The sequence below is a fragment of the Oryctolagus cuniculus genome, chromosome 12 (genome assembly GCF_964237555.1).
Source record: "Oryctolagus cuniculus chromosome 12, mOryCun1.1, whole genome shotgun sequence".
NCBI lineage: Eukaryota > Metazoa > Chordata > Mammalia > Lagomorpha > Leporidae > Oryctolagus > Oryctolagus cuniculus.
In genome coordinates this window covers 27,975,107-27,994,943 of record NC_091443.1, presented here as the reverse complement: position 1 = coordinate 27,994,943, position 19,837 = coordinate 27,975,107, and the positions used below count along the sequence as shown (strand labels likewise).

Below are 19,837 nucleotides of genomic sequence, written 5' to 3'. Positions count from 1 at the left end.
CTTCCCAAATGCTGGCAATAACCAGGGTTGGGTGAGGTCTAGGGAAGTAGCCAGGAATTCAATCTACATCTCCTGTGTTGGTAACAGAAAACCAATGCATTGAGTTTTAGCTTCCTGCTGCCCAGGGTGCACAATAGCAGGAAGCTGGAACTGGAAGCTGAGCTAGGACCCTAATTCAGGTCCTACACTATGAGATGGAGCCTCTAAGGCAGTATCTTTACTGCTGTGCCAAACTCCTACCTCAAGAACACAGCTTTAGATTCAAATTACTCATAGTTTTAAGAACAGCATGGGAAACTAACCTGGGCCCAAGGATGAAAAAAAGTTTTTAACATAGCATGAGGCTTACATGTTAAATTCACTAAGTTTATTCCCAGGAACAGAAGCTAGACTAAAAGGATTAATTTTTTAAAAATGAAGATCATGATTCCAAATCAGCTTCTTCATTTATCTCTGAGGATCAATAGACCTGAAAAAAATGCAATAATACCTTATTTGCGAAGTAAGACATTTAATACACAGCATACCTTCAAACCCAGGGCTATGAAGTGGTGAGTCAGGATTAATGACTAGGGGTTTAAATACATCACTTAGATTGAAAATCCAATTTAATGAATGTTTACAATAAGTCAGTTAGATATGGTATTTTGGAAGGTATGGTTGAGGTTTGGAGTCTAAAACAGGTGGGTTTCAATCATTTTTTTTTTTTTTCAGTATTAGCAGCTAGATGACCTGATTTAAATCACTTACTCTCCGAAATCCAGCTCTGTCAAATAAAATGAGCATATTTATACATAACATACAGATTTATGAGAGTTAAATGTAATTAAGCATGATGCAGTACTTGGTGCAGTGACAGGCACACAGCAGTTATGTAGCCTCTTTTAGTTACTGTCTTCATTATCAACAACATAATTATTATGTCTTTGACAACTTCTAAGTCAGAAATATAAAGGGATCATAGTTTCAGACTTAAGCAAGAACAATATATAGAAATATATCAATTACCCTGTGTCTGGAAATGACCTGTAGCTACAAGGTCAACAATGATGGTGATTAAAGTTTAATACTGCGTGAAGCATGGAAATACAATGACACTTACAAAATAGGGTATCAGGTTCTTCCAGTCTGTCTTGGGCATGTTGAGAACACAGGAGGAGGTAACGGGAAATCTAAGTTGTTTTGTTTGTTTGTTTGCTTGCTTTATTCTTTAAATGCACTATAACTCAGGGTCATGAACAAAAGGAACAAAGAAAGTAGCTATGATCAAATCACAGTAGGACCAGGGATTGTCTGATGTAGTTACCCAAGAGTGAGACTTAAGTGCCTATTGACTAAAACCTTCATGTGAGCCATAGGTAATCACTATTCTGGTGATAATTCTTGAAACTGCAGGACCATTAGGATAGGGAGCAAGACAGATTACTTTGTAGTGGGCTAAAAATTTGGAAGTTTTATAGTAGGTTATTCCTCTCTTGCTGAAAATCCATCATTTTGGCATTGGTCTACTCTGACAAGTCTTTGGCACTGATTATCCACAACGTTATTGGCTCTCAGCATTTAAGTTTCTCTTAGTATAGGCAAGGCTCATGTGGATTTGTACATTTTCTTGTCTTCCTAAGAAGACAATTCCTAGTATTTGATGGAATTTCACATTTAGTTTTGATTTCCTAAAGTTGTTAAATTACACAGCTGAGACAAAGGATATACTACTTTCTGAAATAAATTTAAATATTGAGCCTATGAGTTTGAATGAACATGGATTGGGAGATTATAAATGCTACCCATACAAGCAAATGCAGAAAGTAGGGTCACAAAAAGAAATGAGAAAATAAAGGAAACAGACCATGACTGCAGTAACATTTGGCATATATTAATTTTCATCAATTTCTGCTGCTTTTTGTTTTGCTGATAACAATTTTTTCCACTATAATATTGAAAAATTCCTAAAATGCAAATGATTCCTATGCTTGTCTTTAGGTATAACAAATAAAAGATGTAGAAATAGTGTATCATGTTTCATATTAAATTTTTAAAAAAATTCTACAAGGATTGGGATAGAAAGGGGCACCTCTATAGAGAAAAAGTAGCATAAATAATTTATTCATATAGCTGGAAAAAGAGGATAACTTGATGAGCTGAGTTGATTCCAGGAAAACTCCTAGGATTCTATTCCTTCTACCTTTCCTTTTTCCAAGTAATAGATTATTCAAAAGTTTTATAAGAGTATAATAAGGTGACAACCTTAAAAAATGACATCTTGGACTGACATGAAATGCTCAGTATTATCTAAAGTATAAAATGTAAGCAAAATGTATCATGAATTATAATTTCAGAGTTAAACAAAAACATGCACAGGGACCCAGTCAATGAGCTAGGCTGGAAGAAAATAAGGCGCAAAAGAGGGGAGAATTTGATGTGTTTGCCTTATTTGCAAACAAATGCAGAGATGGCTAATAACAGGTAGGGAGATTTGAATGTAGGAGGTAGAAGCAGGGAACTGGAGTTTAACTGCCCAAAGTTAAATGTGAGATAATGGCTTTCAATTACTCAAAGTACAACTTGAGCATGTCCCAAATTGTACATTTCCTCCCTCTCTTATTCCCACTCTTAAATTTAAGAGAGATCACTTTTCAGTTAAATTTAAACACCTAAGAATAATTGTATGTTAAGCTGACTTGCCCCAAATGGTAGAGTTAGAAACATGCCAGCGGATTCCAATACAATCCCATCAAGGTGGCATGTACCAATGCCATCTCACTAGTCCAAATGATCAATTTCAGTTCACAATTGATCATACTGATAGGTCTAAGAGCAAAGGGATCACACAAACAAGACTAGTGTCTGCTAATACTAACTGATAGAATAAAAAAGGGATAAAACAATCCAACATGTAGAGCAGGATACACAGCAGACTCATAGAATGGCAGATATCCTAAATAGCACTCTGGCCTAAGAATCAGCCCTTAAGGCATTCGGATCTGGCTGAAGAGCCCACGAGAGTATTATAGGCATGGAAAGCCAAAACACTCTGGCAAAAACAAACAAACAAACAAACAAACAAACAAAAAACAAAACAAAAAAAACACAACGACGACAACAAAAACAAAAACCTAAATGAAAGGTCTCTGTGAATGAGATCCCAGTAGAAAGAACGGGCAAGCAAAGAAGGAGGTACCTTTCTCTGAAGGGAGGAGAGAACTTCCACTTTGACTATGACCTTGTCTAAATAAGATTGATGTCCGCGAACTGAAAAGGCTTCCACAGCCTTGGCAACTCATGACAAGAGCCTAGGGAGATTTCTGATGCCATAAACAAGAGTGTCAATTTGTTAAGTCAGCAACAGGAGTCACAGTGCACTTACTCCTCATGTAGGATCTCTGTCCTTAATGTGTTGTTCAATGTGAATTAATGCTATAACTAGTACTCAAACACTTTATGTTCTATGTAGGTGCAAACTGTTGAAATCTTTACTTAATATATACTAAATTGATCTTCTGTATATAAAGAGAATTGAAAATGAATCTTGATGTGAATGGAATGGGAGAGGGAGTGGGAGTTGGGAGGGTTGCGGGTGGGAGGGAAGTTATGGGGGGAAAAAGCCATTGTAATTCATAAGCTGTACTTTGGAAATTTATATTTACTAAATAAAAGTTAAAAAAATACAACTTGAATTAAAATATTTCATAAACTGAGAATTTCCCAAGACTGTTGAATATATGAAGAGCAGCTAAACAATTTTCTCACTGGTCTAGGTACTCCTAAGGTAGGTTGTCATCTTCCTTCAACTTGCTTCACTTTCAAGAGTTAAAAAACAACAGTTAACAAAAAACACTTGTAAAAAACCCCAAAACCTAAACCTTTATCACCTGTAGATACAGAGTCAAAATTTACACTGTTCATGAGAAATGGAAATCTTTAAAAAAAAGTTTTATTTTCATTTTATTTGGAAGAGAGAAACAGAGTTAGGGGTGGGCAGGAAGGGAGGAAGATGAAGAGGGCGAGGGGGGAGTGGGAGAGAAAGGATAGAGAGTGTGGGGGGAGAAGCAGGATGGGAAGGGGAAAGGGAAGGGGAGGGAGAATGCACAAGAGAGCACTTCCATCTACTTGTTCACTCCCAAATGGTGGCAAAAGCTGGGGCTGGGCCAGGCTGAAGCCCAAAATTAAGTCTGAGTCTCCCATATGGGCAACAGCCACCAACATTCTTGAGCCATGACTGTGGCCTCCCAGGATGTGCATTACCAAGAATCTGTAATTGAAAGAGGAGCTGGGACTGGAATCCAGGCACTCTGATATGAGATATATATGTCCTAAGTGGCAACCCAATGGCTGTGCCAAATACCTGCCCCAGGAATCTTAACTGAAATATTAAATTACAGCTGGTCCCAGACCTTGCAATCTGCTGTAGCCCTGGGTAACTCTTGGAAAACTGTTCAGGAAACATATTTCCACAGCTAAATCCTCACAAGTTACCTTAAAAAATTATGGCACATAGCTACAACAAGCCAAAAAAAAGATTATCATACATACCCAGAAATGAATCTCTAAATGGAAAGTCTTCTGCCATAGCAAACCTAATAAAAACACCAATGACACAATCATAAAAATGTGCTATAAAATGCCCATTATATATATAAAATGCCATGTTAAGAAGAACACTCATATGGAAACCAACATTAATTTCTTAATTAACTCTGTGCTTTAAAACTGTTTTCCATAGCAGGAAAGGTTAAACCAAGGAAGACATCTAATGTGCTCCTAGGGATGTTAAAATGATGTATATTTTAGAAATTATAGCTATAAAGGACCAGATTAAGAAACAGATGTTTGCCCAGAAGAAGCCACAAGTGGATGGGCAGTTTTCAAGAGCTGTAAACTAATTTGTTTATGTCTAAAAACATGTGGTTCCCAGTGAGTAAAATCCCAAACTGTTCTATGATCAAACACTGATGTTGGGAGAATATTTAGTTTGTTGTCATCACATTGGACTGACACCAAGAATGTCAAGTTGCTCTTGATAGATGAAGAGCTGTAACGCAAGGGAATTTGTGTTTATCTGCATACAGCTTTGCCACTAAATAAGAGAAAGTAGACAGTAGAAGTATTACTGAGTCGGGAAACAGAAAAAAAACATATCTCATATATCCTACGACAGAAAAACTTGTTTCAAATTTTTTATAACTAATAACTCCATAAACAGTAATAGTTTATAACCAATTTTTAAACAACTTATAATTATGTTTTAAAAACCAGAAGAGTCTGTTAAGAAAAAGGCAGGTACATTTGGAACAATTGGCAATTAGAATTTCTGGGAAATAGAGACATTCTAATGAATGTACAAAATATTAAACTCTGTTTCACAGAAAATTAGTCATTTATTTAAAATATCAAAAATAGAAAAATGAGGCAATTATTATACTCAAGAAATATTGAGAGAGAGAGAAGGTATGATGAGAAGGGCAAATATTTGTCTGATTTTAATAGCTTGATCCAGGAATTCTAAGAAGGGACTTTCCTCAACAACTGATACAGTACGTAACAGATCTATTAATTAGAAATAAAATTAAGAGAAGGAGGGAGATGGAGAGGCAGAAAGAAAGGAGGAAGGGAGACAGAGAGAGGAAGTAAATATAAAAGCACTATATAATCAATTTAAAACAAAGCAAATTTCTATTAGTATTTATCAATTGCCATAAACTTGAAGAATTGTATACACCCATAATAATGAAACATTAATCATACTATTAAATAAGACTTCCCCAAAGTCCTCCCAAGAAAGTTTAAACAAAATCTTCAGAAAACACTTATTTCATATGGGAATTCTTTGAGAGATAAGACAACAAAACAATCCCAGGATAGACCATCCGACTCATGGTTTCATGGAAATTATACCACTAGAGTGCCATAGCTAAAACCTTTTGGGTTAAATATATTTTAGCATTTATGATTTGTCATATTTTTAGAGAGGCATTATGTATATATTTGTATATTAACTAATATTCTCAATAATGGGAACTCCAGTGTAGTAATAAAGAACCTATTTATTAATATGCTCACAATAAAATTGATGACTACTCATAGTAAATTTGATAGACTATTTTATATATATTCTCATTTACTTATAGTTTGCTAAATTGTAAGTAGAATTACAAAATGGATGTAAAGCTTAAACTTTTCTTTTTGCTTATTTCAGTTGAGAGGCACTAAGAATTTTTTAAAGTTGGTTTACTAACATAAGCATTTATTATAAATTTACCATACAAGTGTCATTAAGACTGACTTGTTTCAGGAAATTTTGACTCTTCATCTGCATTTGGTGTTGGAAGGGAGTATTTATAATTTAATTTGTGGATCCTAAATTTTTTTATCAGAAAGCTATGTTTAAGATGTCATTTTGAAGCTGAGGGAAATGCTAAAATCTTAAAATTTCACAAAAAAATGAGATGCAAATATCAATACTTGCCCTTTTGTTTTTAAAACTTAATATATTATGTGTATATGCAATAACTCACCTTTTATGTTGCATTTTTGCAAGTTTTAATAAATACTTAGCCAAGAAACTACTATCAAAATTAGTCTTCAGGACAACTCTGTTCTCAATCCTTCCTTCTATGCCCCGCCCCATGTAATTTCTTTGATTAAAAATGTAGAGTAGGCCGGCGCCTCGGCTCACTAGGCTAATCCTCTGCCTTGTGGCGCCGGCACACCGGGTTCTAGTCCTGGTCGGGGCGCCGGATTCTGTCCCAGTTGCCTCTCTTCCAGGCCAGCTCTCTGCTGTGGCCAGGGAGTGCAGTGGAGGATGGCCCAAGTGCTTGGGCCCTGCACCCCATGGGAGACCAGGATAAACACCTGGCTCCTGCCATCAGATCAGGGTGGTGCACCGGCCGCAGCGCGCCAGCCGCGGCAGCCATTGGAGGGTGAACCAACAGCAAAGGAAGACCTTTCTCTCTGTCTCTCTCTCTCACTGACCACTCTGTCAAAAAAAAAAAAAAAATGTAGAGTGACAGAGATTGAGACAGAAACACGTATTAAATCTACTGGTTGACCCTGCAAATGCCCATAACAGATCGGACCAGGCCAGGCTAAAGATAGGAGCCAGTAACTGCACCCAGGTTAGGCCATGTTGTCCACCGGGCACTGCTGCTAGTATTAAAGTTGACTGCAGGTTAAGGTGGTGGTGTTTAATGGCAAGTCACAATTTCCACACATTATCGAAAACCAAAAGGAAACGAAACACTTTATGGAGGAACAGCACCAGGGAATGTGTGCACACATATTAAAACCACAACATTTATTGACAAATTGGCCAAGACGTTTACAGGTTTACAACTATCTTCTACACTTCAAGTGCATCCACTAATTTTAGTTCATGTAGCCGGATTTTGCTTCTGTAATTGTTTCATTAGTGCCTAAAGGTCATCTTCTACGCCCCACGTTCTTTCAGCATCCCCCATCCTCAATTTTCTCTGAAGGTTTGTGCTTCCTTCCATTCCCTCACATATTCATTGCGTCATTCATCACATCAGCATGGAATCGTCAGCAGGTTTTTAAATACTGAGATTATTATTCATCACTCTCTCCATTAGTGACTCATCTTTTTCCAGATAGAGCTAATCAAAGTTATTTCAGGCAGCCTCTTCTGTTCTTTTGTCCTGACCTACTCTTCAGTTTTTAGTATTCTATAAATTTCTGATACTACATTATGTTCCTGGATGATGTAGTCTCTCATTGTTGGTTCTAGAATCAATCATTTCTTCAGGGAACACTCATTCCTTTTATTGAAAAAATGATTTCTAGAAACTAAAATGTAGGTACTGGCTGCTCAATGCCTTCATGATGTATAGATTTAGACAATCTATTTATGTACAATAACACATACCCTAGCATCTTATACTTATTTCAACATCCATCTATATGAATATTAAAAGTAAATGAGATTGTACTAACTTTTATTAATCTAGAGCCAACTATAATTTTCTCCTCTTTGCTTCTTTGTCTACCTTTTTATTATGTAATTATATAAATACTTTTTTCTCATTTATTGGTTATTAGTATAACTATATATTGTTATTTTGATTTCTCTAGTATTTATATTACATATCTTATACTACAATAGCCTGTATTGTAGTGGTATTATACCACTTCATCCATAGTGTTAAAATCCTCTTACACTTCTATATCTTCCCTTCTGTGGTTCTTGCACAATATTAATATACCCAATATACTGTACATGTTGAGATTTTTTTTATTCTGGCCAGGAGAGATTTGAATGGTTCTCTCCCTGTCCTTAGCAATTTTTGCAATTTTCTCATATTTGTGCTCATCAGTATTCTTCCACATGTTTAAGGAATCTAATCTGCAGATCCCGGATTCCTTGTGATGCTCTCCACTCTAGGCTACTGCGTTCTGTACATTCTGTCTATGTGAGTCTATGAGGACCGCAAGCTCTGTCCAGACAACTCAGGAGGTAAGCTGAGCTCTGCCTTGGTTCTCTTCCTTGTGCTGGGGACCATAAGCTTTCTGAGAGAGGAAGCTGGGGCATGTCTAGGGTTGTGTTTGTTACTTTTTTCTTAGTGATCACTGTCCATTGTTGCTTGTGTCCAATATTCTGAAAACCATAGTTTCACATATTCTATTTTGCTTTGTTTCAGGTGGGTTTCCGGAATTTTCCATGTCTTCAATAAGGGAATGCAATATATTTTTACCAAACAAATGATAGTTGAGCTTACTAGGACTCCACAGCAAGAACATAATACTGAGATCATACATTGACTTCAACATTTAGCTAATCACAATTATTAAACAACTGTAGCAAATATCTATGACATGCATATACTTAGACAATTAAATCTGTAATAAGTGAAAGTTTGTAAGTTAATAATATGAGCACTTTCATTGTTGTGAATTCTCAACATAAGAGATTATTAAAATCAGTCCATCAACCCTGTTATAATAAAAACTAGCCATAATTACTTTCAGATTACATTATTATTTCATACTTATTTTACAGTCATTCCATTTTTCAAACTGAGCCTTAAGTCCAAAAAATTACTGAGGCACAAAGAAATTGAATTGCCTGAGAGTTGGAGTAACATAATCATTTATTTTTGATCACGGGGATTAGTTCAAATTCATTACAACACACCGAGAAAGGAGCATATTTGGATCTAAAAAGTGTATGTCATTTTTATATGTTTATTTCAAAATGTTTTAGATTTTATGTATCACTTTTAATGTAAAGCTGAGAATATAATTGTGTGAATAACACACAATACACAAAATATCTAGGGAATAATTTGTGAAAAATATTGAGAGAGACTAAACAAGACCAAAATACATGGAAATATATAGCATGTTTGTATATTGGAATTTCTAAATTTTGAACATTTCAACACTCCATAATTTAATTCTAAACTTAATAGAACACTATTACAAATCCCAACACAGTTTTATGGAACTGAAATGGTGATTATAAAATTCATATGAAAATGTGGACAAAAATACCAAAGTAATCTTAAAGGAGAAAGCATTTGTACTTTCTGATATAGTCACTAAAGACATGATTATAATAATGAATACAGAATACTTGATGTTTGAGGATGGTACATGGATTGATGAAACAGAGAATTCCGAAACAGATCTGCATATTTACAGACAGCTGCTACATAATAGGTGATAATACAAAGCAAGAAGAGGAGCAAGGATAACAATTTTTTAAAAAAGCTGGTATAAATGAATATCAATATGGAACATCATGAAACTGAACCCTTACTTCAGACAACACAATGTAAATTCTGATGAGATCAAAGACTTAAACACATAATCTAAAATAGTTCACTTTCTATAACATAATATAGAAAATTACCTCTGACACGTTTTGGTAAAGAACTCTGAAAGAAGAGGTACAAATTTCTAAAAACAATTAAAAATAGATGATAAATTTGAATATCATAAAATCTGAAATGTCAAGAGATTTTGCTTAAAGAAGAATGAATTTGTTACACAGATGATAGATGGTAAGGCCCACAAAAGTTCATAGAAATGTATATCATGCCTATGCATGATTTTCGAAACTTCTTATACTAAAATAAACTTAACTGCCAATTACATTTTCCAAGAACTTTCTGAATTACTTCCTATAATGAATTCCCACCAATTAATGAGAAAAGAGAGGTAACTCAGAGGACAATAAGGGTTTCTGTGAAGAAGCACAAAAGGGCAATAGACATATGAAAAGGTTTTCAATATTCTTGTTAATTACAAAAATGCAAATTTCAAAGTTAATATGTTGCCATTATTCATCTACCAGAATGGTAAAAATTTGAAAGTTCTATTGTCTAAGTTTCAGGTAGCAAATATCTCCATATGCTGCTAATTAGATTGTAAATTGCTTCAAACTCCTTAGAAAAGTTTTGTATTAATTAATCAATCTTAAACATCAAGCTCACCAATCTTCTAATTTTGCTCCTAAGTACATATGCAGACTTTTAGTCTATGTTCCTCAAGACATATCAACAAAAATTTCCTTGTATATCCCATTGTACCCACATTTGGTAAGAACTCAGATATACACACACACACAAACACACACACACATATATGTATATGCAAAATACACAAATGCAATGTAATATACTCATTCAATGTAATAGTTCTAGAGAAGAAATTAATATTATAGGCTAAACCACAAACTTTAGAAATATAATTTTTGAAGGAAAAGAAAAATTCATATGGTTACATTAATTTAAGCATACAACCAGGGAAAGGTAACACCAAAGATAAAACTGTACATAATCTGATACACTTCTTGGTTTTCTATTATGATACTAATCTTTTTCCATAACAACTAGGACAGAAAGGAACCCACATTTATTACTGGCTAAACTGTTCATGCTACAGAATATTGTAGAAACATTCAGTCCTGCTAATCTGTTAGAATCATAACATGGATTACATAAACTAAGTCAGAACACATAAAAAATAATTCATGCTATTTACTATGTACTTTTAGTGGTGAAAAGATGTAATCAAGTTATTTGTTTCAAAATTTCAATTAGAAGGAAACAAAGTTATTTAAAACTGTGGAAAATTTATTTACTGAAATATACATTAATAATACCTTGACTTAAACCAAATGATGGGAAAATGAATGTAATTTACTTTATAATGATTTTTTGAAAATTAGCTCAAAATATTAATTTTTATAAATATCTCATATTCTGAGCTGTACATACTTTAGCAAAGGATGTTACTTTACATTGGAAAAGGTAATTAAATGATAATAACTTTTCTAATTATTCTTTTCCTTAGTATTTTTTTTACTGTTATTATATTATCTATCCTTGGAATGATGCCAACAATAAATAGCCTGTCAAGATTAATTCTGGTATCATACAATACACGAGCTGTTAACAAAGAGAGCACAGCTGGTTTGTGTGCATTCATAGCTTTATTTCATAGAAGTAATATATAATTATGGAGATCAGGAGCAGAGTACATGTTCTTAATATTAAACATTGTCAGTTGAGCTCAACTGAAGAAAGAGGATAAATTTTTTTTAAAAACTATGTGTCTTAATTTCTAAGAATTTAATAAAAAATGTTTTCTTACACCTTTTTAAAATATATTGAAGAAATTTAAAAATAGCTTAGTATTGAGCAACTTTTAATAATTCAAGGTATATGTGAATTCCTTCCTTGAATTATCTTGGAGAAGTTTAAGCTAAAATATTCTTTTTCTGATACATGGTATTCTTCCTTATTCATATATACTTAGTAGATAACTTTCATTTTTTTTATTTTATTCTTGCTTTTATTCCTTTCCTCCCCCACCAAATTATCTCCTTGAATAATATAAAATATTTTATGTTACAACTATGGAAACTTGGAATGCAGCTTCAGTAAATGTAAACACAAGTAGAAATTCATCATACGACCTTACTAATTTTGAAACTTTATTATAAAAACATGTTTTTTTTTTTAAAAAGTGTATTTATTTTGGAGATCCAGGATGGCTGAATAGTGAGAAACAGCACTGACCTCAGCCAAAGAAAGACAAAGGAAGCACTGTGTTCCAAGGGGACTAAGAAATGTTCAGTGGAGAATGGACACAACAGGGAAGAACATGGAGAGAGAAACAGAGATCCTCCATCTGCTGGTTCACTCCCCAGATGGCTGCAATGGCCAGGGATGGGCCAGGCCAAATCCAGGAGACAAGAGCTTTTCCCAGATCTCCTGCATGGGTGGCAGGGACAGGGGCCTAAACACTTGGGCCATCTTCCACTGCCTTTCCCAGGACATTAGCAGGGAGCTGGATTGGAAGTGGAGCAGTCAGGACATGCACCAGTGTCCATATGAGATGCTGGCATCACAGGTGGCAGCTTTACCTTCTGTAACACAATGCTGCCTCCATTATTTTCAAACTATGCATTTGATAAACAAATCATCAATATCCAGAATATATAAGTAACTCAAGAATCTCCACAATAACAAAATCCAGTTAAGAAATGGGCAAAGGATATGAACAGATGAAATACAAATGGTCAACAGGCATACAACAAATGCTCAGTATCACTAGTCATCAGAAAAATGCAAATAAAAACCACAATGAGTGGTTTTTCTAACTGACTGGGTTAGAACGGTTGTTATCCAAAAATCTAAAAATAACACGTGTATGTGAGGCTGTGGCTGAAAAGGCACCCTAATACACTACTGCTGGGAACAAAAATTGGTACAACCAGTATGTAAGACAGTATGGAGATTCTGCAGAAAACTAAAAAATCTACCAGATGATCTAACTATCCTACTCCTGGGAATTTATACAAAGGAACTGATATCAGCATATGAATGAGATATCTATCTACTTATATATACATATGATAGAATATTACTCAACCATAGAAAAGACATTTGCCAAAAAAATGGATGGAACTGGAGGCCATTATGCTGAATGAAATAAGCCAGACTCAGAGAAAAATATCAGGTTCTGTGATTTGTGGAAGTTGATATACAGAGAGAGCATAAAAATTTTATGGATATAATATCATTTGGAATTCATTTATAAATTTTGCTTCAGTGAATTGTACCATGTAAATGAAAATATGCCCTTTCCTTCTCATATTAAAAAATAAAAGAAATGGAGAGGAGTGAAAGGTGAGGACTCTTGGAGTACTAGTAATATTTTCTTCTCAGTGTCAGTGTTGGTTAAGAGTGTGCTCAGATGAGCCGGCGCCGTGGCTCACTAGGCTAATCCTCTGCCTTGCGGCGCCGGCACACGGGGTTTGAGTCCCAGTCGGGGCGCCGGATTCTGTCCCGGTTGCCCCTCTTCCAGGCCAGCTCTCTGCTGTGGCCAGGGAGTGCACTGGAGGATGGCCCAAGTGCTTGGGCCCTGCACCCCATGGGAGACCAGGAGAAGTACCTGGCTCCTGCCATCGGATCAGCGCAGTGCGCCGGCCGCGGCGGCCATTGGAGGGTGAACCAACGGCAAAGGAAGACCTTTCTCTCTGTCTCTCTCTCTCACTGTCCACTCTGCCTGTCAAAAAATTAAAAAAAAAAAAAAAAGAGTGTGCTCAGAGGACAAAAACTCATTTATCTTTATAAATTGTGTATTTCTTGATATGTATATTATATTTCCATAAAATGTTTAAAAATTATCTATGTAGTGAATTTATTTGAAGGGCACTGAAGGGCAGAGAGTGAGAGGCAGAGAAATCTCCCATTTGCTGGTCTACCAACAACAGCTCGAGCTGGACCAAGTCAAAACCAGGAGCTAAGAACTCAGGTCGGGTCTCTCCCATGGATGAGAACAGCCCAACCACTTGAGGGTCACTGGCTGCCTTCCAAGGTAAACACTAAAAGGAAACTGGAATAGGGAGCAGAACCGGGCCTCAAAACCAGACATTCTAATAGCAGTTGCTGGTATCTCAAATGGCATGTTACTTGCTATTGCAAACTCGTATCTGCTATGCTTTTAAAATATGCCCATAAAGTACAAAATAGTCTATTTTAACATTGCCACCATCAACTCACATCTGTCTAAAGGTAAGTTTTGTTTCTTTCTCTATGAGAATGTGTAGGAATATTGCATTGCATTGTCCAAAGGATGGGTAAAAAAGCATCTTAAGCCTGAAAGACAACTATTATTTCAAATTATGATTCATTTGGAATAAAGGTTTTGAAAGTTATGACTTAATGGCTATATTTTGAAATTACTTTTTGTATCACTTGATCTACACAAGTTTAATTCTATTATTATTATTACAATTATCTTAGCCTTTCTGAAATGAAAGCATTTTTTTAAATCAAAGAATTTTGACATTCTCTCTAATGATGACTTTGGCAATGCCATGTGAACTTCAGTGTTTTTCCTGTTTGTATACATTAAATAATTGGCATACATTTTCTCTTCAACATTTTGCACAGTAGATGGAATAGTCCTAGGTTCAGCATGAAAGTGAAGAAGTCATTGAGGAAGATAATAGGACTTATGAAGAGCAACCCTGAAAGAATTATCATAAACTACTGAAAAATTAACTGTGTGCTTTTATACGTCTTCATAGACGACATAATTCTCAGAATGGGGACTTCTGTGTCAGCCCAACCTAGGTTAAGTTACCTTCAAAGTAACTGCAATCAAGTCCCTACAAAACAGATGTTTTCAAATACAGGGGAGCTGCTATCACATCTCAGTCATAAATTAATTTTTAGTAACTCAGAAATACCAACTTATAAACTGCAAAAACAAATCAATTCCTAAAAAAGAAAAAAAAAAGTTTAACGTGTATGGATCACACTTATTTTTCTGTTAATCTTTCTCCATGACTTTCTCCAGAATTCTAAAAAGAAGCAATATCCTGCATTTCCCTGACAGCAATGCTCAATGAATCTAGAGGAATTCTGAAACAAGGGCCAAATTCCCGATTGCAGTTGTTCTTAACGCCCATTACAGGTTGAATGTCAATAACTTCCCAAACTGCACATTCCCATCTGCACAGAGCACCAGGATCTCTCAAATTCTCAGGTCCTGACAGATATGACTAAGAGGTTGCTCTGAGCTGCTCATATGTTCATTTTTAATATGTGATTGATAAAAATGTTAACCATGAAAATAGCTGTTTCCTAAAAGGAAGGTTAATACAAGCATCTTTAGTGCAATGCTGTTATGGACAATCTTTTTGTTATGAAATGAATAAATGAGAATCACAGAATGTACATTTAAAAGTGTCATTTGAAAAGGGAGGCACATACAGATTGATACGGTAACTAAATTTTTAATTTTTTTCACAGTTTTTTTTATTTTTATTTTTTTTATTTTTATTGATGCCTGCCTTTTGAAGAAATGCTGGGAGAGCTTTAGTTGGGCTGGCCACTTCCATACCTTATCTAGAATTTTGTACACAAATAAATTGTACAATAATTTGTCCTTAAATTTTTTTTGCTATCTATGCTGATAGCATCAGTCTTTAATTTATTAAAAGAATAGCCTCTTTAATATTGCTTGCAGTTAGCATTTTAACATCTTCCATCACATTTAGACACTTCAATTTGCATACATTTGACTGATTGTTTAATTCTGAGAAATTAAGCAATCGCATTTAACTTTCAACCCAAATAAATTACTTTTATGGTTAACTGTTGAAAAGGACAAATGTAATAAACACTTGGAGAAGAGGCAGTGGTATCTTAATTCTGTTCTTCTAGCTGCTTTTGACAAAACATCAGTAATGGAGGCACGCATTTTAAGACGAAATCAATCTGTCAGTTACTTTTAAAGTACATATACATAAAAATAAGAACTTATAAGCTTGTATTTAAAATAAAAAAGCTTATTTTAGGTTGGCAGCTGAAGATAGGTGAATTAATAAACTTTGAAAGAGATGACAAAAGGAATAATAATTTTAGCTCTAATTTATTGAACATATACCACATGCCAAGAGTTATGCTAGGTACTTGGTATGAATTATTTCCAATGGTAACAGGAATCAGGTAAGATGGATGGATTTAGGCCCAGTTTGCAATTATGGAAATTTAAACTCTGAAAACGTAAGTAATTTGCCTTACCTAAACCTGATTTCCTAGTTGAATTAGCTTTGTCAATAGCTTTGTATAATCTTAGAAGACGACTTTTTAAATAAATTAAACAGAGCAGTCACTCCTTTATATTTCTTTTTCTCACATTCTCACTGGCCGCATAAACTAAGGAAAATGGTTGCAGAAATTGAGACACCAAGTAGTTCAGGGTTTAGTCAGCTATAGGGGCATGGCTCCCAGGGAAGCATCTTTACTGTTGACCCACAGGGTGTTCTAACCCTCTAGGTTAGGTGGGTGAGGGACTTCTAGCCCTGTTGAAACTTCAGCTAGGAAAATGCACCGTGCCAGTTGGTGCCAGTTGGTTGGGTGAGGAAGAGAAGGCAATGTTAATGAAGCTTCTAGAAGGTTCTACCTGGATTTACATAATAAGATCTTTGAGATCCCACATAAAGGCTGGTAGTTTAGCAAACAAGCAAAATAAGAAAAGTAGTATCTTCAACTCATCAGCTTGTACTTGTTAGCTTTAGAAAGAAAGTCATGATTTCAGAGGCTGTGAGATACTAAGATGAAAAATAAAAGGAAATTATGTGGATAGGATAGACTGCAATTGCTTCTCTTTCAGAACAGTTGGCAGCTCCCTTTTCTCCCAGTAAGTTTTGAGTGCAGTCCTATTTCAAAACAAAGGGGTATATTAGCAACTTCTTTAACCTGTGACTCTTACTCTCGAAATTTCTAACTGGGTTTTTCCTTTAATTTCTTGATAAATAAAACATGATAAATATGACCAGAAACAGTGAGCACATTTTGCATAGTGATAGTAATTTGCTATTCCAGAAGTTTCTCTTTATTCTAATTTCTTATCAAGTTATTTATTTTATTTTTGTTTTGTCTTGGATGGAATTTTAGAGATAAAATGTAGTGAATATGGCTTTTATATACTGAGTTTAACACACTAGGATATATTCTGATTAAGCCTGTACAAAGTATGATTTCATTTTTTAATCAGCAGAATGATGAAATTAGCCTATGAAACTATGTTAATTCTCATCAACAAATCACATATTCCCTTGCTGAAGCAATTGTAAGTGGAGCCCAGTCATCAATATAAATGTCTATCCCTTCCTTAAATGTCATGTATATGACACTGAAAAATCAATCCAGGTAACACTAGTCACAGGCATGACTCCGATTCGAACCTATCCTATCTCTTCATTGCATTTCCTATGGATACCGTGATTGCGGACAACGCTCCTTTCATTTCTCCCTCACCAGTTTCATAACCCCCTCAGTTGGCAAGACCTGTGTAGATTGCTGAAAAGCACCCAGTTTGATTCTCAATTAAAAAGTTACAGCTAAAAGCTGATGGAACCCAATACAGAGAAATCAGTAATCCCAAGGCTGCCACACTGCACAAAAAGGAAAAAAAAGTCCCTTTCGAAAATAAACCGGTGACTCCCTTGATTCTCGGTTCTCCACTCCTCTAGGGTGTCGGTGAACTGCAGTCTCATTGCTTGCATTGTTTTATTGCAAGGCGCCAAAGCAATGGGAGGAGCAGTGTGTGGCTCCCTGTGCTGTTCTTCAACAGATAATGAAGTAATGAACGAGAAACAGGGATTTGTGCACCAGGAGGGAAGAAAAAGGTATTTGTGTGCAACCCAGAAGAGATTAGGAAGAAAAAAGAGAGACAAAAAGCAAATAGAAAAAAAGGTGTCTTGTCCCCATAGCTTGTCTTCTGCTTTGTCTAACAAAAATAATGAGCAAATAAAATAAAACATAAAAATCCCAGTATCAGAGAAGCCATACGGATAAGGGTATCTGTCACCTTTTATGTCTTTATACTGATCTAGTAGACATGTCAAGCAAGCAAAGACAAGACAGTATTCCCAATAAAAGTGAAAAGAAATAGTTCAGGACCATCTAGCCATTTACGTGGAGGCCAACACTGTTATTCTATGAGAGAATAAAAGAAAAATCCGGAGAGTGGACAGCATTCAGAGAACCTGCAGTCCAGATCTGGACTCTACCAGGTACTCAGGGTCTTCCAAAGGGATGATGACTGGCGAGATCCAGTAAGATCCCTTCAGGAGTTCTGGAATGGTACAACTGTCCCATACTCTTCCGTCACAAATCGGCTGGTGTGTCCTTGGACAGAAACATCTACAGAAGAATTACGAATTACTCTTTATTTACATTTATGTGGTGGTCTTCTCATTCTTCATGCAGGGTCCAAAATGAATCAAGCTTTTGTGAACAGGGCCACGTCAATTGCCTTGTCTACTGTCACTATCACAACTAGCATTTAAAGTGCCTGTTTAAAAACCCAGTGCTCAGGAAAAATTTATTAAATGTAATCCTACTTCAAGTATTTCTTTTTATTAAGCTGAACATAAGAGAGTGTACTTTTGGGTAGGTTTTTAGACGAGCAGGTAAGGCGCTCTTGTAAGATGTTAGAATATTTGGGTTTGCTCCCTGACTGGCTCCTGACTCCAGTTTCCTGAAGGCAAAATGACACGGCTCAAGTAATTGGATTCCTGCCACCCATATAAGAGACCTAGATTGAGTTCTTGGCTTTTGACCTGTGCCCAGCCCTGGCAAGCTTTTGAACGAATTTTTGAGTGAACCAGTAAATGGGAGATGAAAGCTCACTCACTCGCTCTCGCTCTCTCTCCCTCTTTCAAATAATTAAAAAATTTAGAAAGCTAAATGGCAATTTCTGACACTACAAAACTTTCTTCCTCCAAACTGTAAGAGTTGTTTCTCCCTTCTAACATTCTGAAAAACTCTAATAAAAAATGATGTCCACTTAATTCATGTGCCCTTATGTTGGAAGTCAGCATAAATCCGACTGTGATGTGCGCTCACACAGAAATCTACACATCCAAGAAAGGACCATGGAACTTGTCGCTGGAATCAGCAAAGAAGGTGTATGAAGCTTAGGCATAACTGTCAGTGAACAAAAGCAAACCTTAAAATTTTTCAAAGTAAATCGAAATAGAGAAGTGTGTCAAGAACAGATTATGAATCTAGAAGGCAAATCAAAACCTTCGTGAGAATGTGGGGCAAAAAAGATGCTGCCATGTGAATGCTATTGTTCTTGCTAAACTAAAATTTATGAGAGTTATTAATGAAATTAGTGAAATTGACTCCCATAAAGCTTCTTAAAAATTAACTTAACACTGCATAAATATATAATTGCCAATGTCATTTTAGTATGTGGGGATGTGTGTATAGTTGATATTAACTACCAATATTTCCTTTTAAGCAAGATCTCCTCTTTATCATAAAGTAGTGAAGAGAGTCCATATTTTAGAGGAATGTTGAAGACCAGACTCTAAATATTGGCCGAGGCATGTATTTGTTTTGTGACATTGAGTCACAGTCTCTGTGCTTATTGCTAAATTTAAACTATGTGGGTAAAAAGTTACAATATTATTAGGAATTTGTTAGCCAGAAACTATGTGAATAGTAAAATGTTTACAACACATGGCACAAATGACGTATTATCAACAATACTTATTTTATGAGGCTTTAAAAATTCATTCTTGAGGCCAACACTGTGGTTCCATAGGCTTAGCCTCTATCTGCATCTTACAGGGATACCAGTTCTAGTCCTGGCTGCTCCACTTCTGATCCAGCTCTCTGCTATGGCCTGGGAAAGCAGTGGAAGATGGGTCCAGTGCTTGGGCCCTTGTGCCCGTGCGAGAGACCAGGAAGAAATCCTGGGTTCTGGATTCAGATCGGCCCTGTGCCAGCATTTGCAGCCATTTGTGGAGTGAACCTGTGGATGGAAGACCTCTCTCTCTCTGCTG

General features: G+C 35.7%; 1 long non-coding RNA gene across 7 annotated transcripts in view; it reads right to left on the bottom strand.

Moving 5' to 3' along the window:
- LOC103351248 (uncharacterized) overlaps positions 1–19,837 on the bottom strand; it is a 406,717-nt gene that overhangs the window by 207,753 nt on the left and 179,127 nt on the right. For all 7 annotated transcript variants that reach the window (XR_011380454.1, XR_011380453.1, XR_011380450.1 and 4 more), the window contains exon 8: positions 4,531–4,574. This is a non-coding gene — a long non-coding RNA (uncharacterized lncRNA). The remainder of the gene's footprint in view (positions 1–4,530; positions 4,575–19,837) is intronic.